The following is a 793-nucleotide window of genomic DNA, read 5'->3' on the forward strand; positions in this document are numbered from 1 at the left end:
GCCCTAGACAAAATATGGTCAACAATGATGTTATTTTGACACTCAATTAACGTAGATTAGTGAAGTCCCTGAGTTCAGGCGAATTTTTTGCCGCCATGGCCACTTCTTGACCCGAGCGCAACCAGGGCTCAAACAGATTTGATAGCCAAAGCCAGCTTGAATTTTTATTGGTATTTAGTTATTAGGCATGGACATGGTTTAGCCTAGAGCCACTATAATAGAAGAGTACGCGCATGAGATTTTTGGTCCCAAAACGTCGTTTCCATTGTACTGTAGTTCTTCAGTTCACCCCCAAGGCGGCCTTTCCTGTGTTATGTATTTACTTCATTGTTGTAAAATGTAGCAAGAAAATGAATTGTGTGCATTTAAAAAACAAATCTATAATCTTTAAGGCCTTTAAAATGACAAATTAGTCGGGCCGGAAGGTTGACAATCTCTGATAACGCAACCCTGCTTCCGGCTGTGTCAACAGGGATGCCAAAATGTGCGCCTACAATATTTGTCATAGCAAATGTCAAGACTTAGTTTCTAATTCTAGGATGGAGTAAGAAACTCATTTTTCCAACGAAATATTTTTGTGTGCGTGTTGTTGAGTTAATGGGATGATGCTAGCTTCATCGCCTTTTTCTGAGATGAGTTGGGCCATATTTGAAGTTCACTTTGGCAGTCCTGAAGGCAAGTCAAAGGTTTCTACGTTCAATGCACATGAGCCGGAAACGGCGATACTGAAGGGTGACTGTATATAGTTTTGTAAACTGTTTATAATGATGATGGTGAAAGATTTTAGGTACAA

Source organism: Tigriopus californicus, chromosome 10, assembly GCF_007210705.1.
Source record: "Tigriopus californicus strain San Diego chromosome 10, Tcal_SD_v2.1, whole genome shotgun sequence".
Taxonomy (NCBI): domain Eukaryota; kingdom Metazoa; phylum Arthropoda; class Copepoda; order Harpacticoida; family Harpacticidae; genus Tigriopus; species Tigriopus californicus.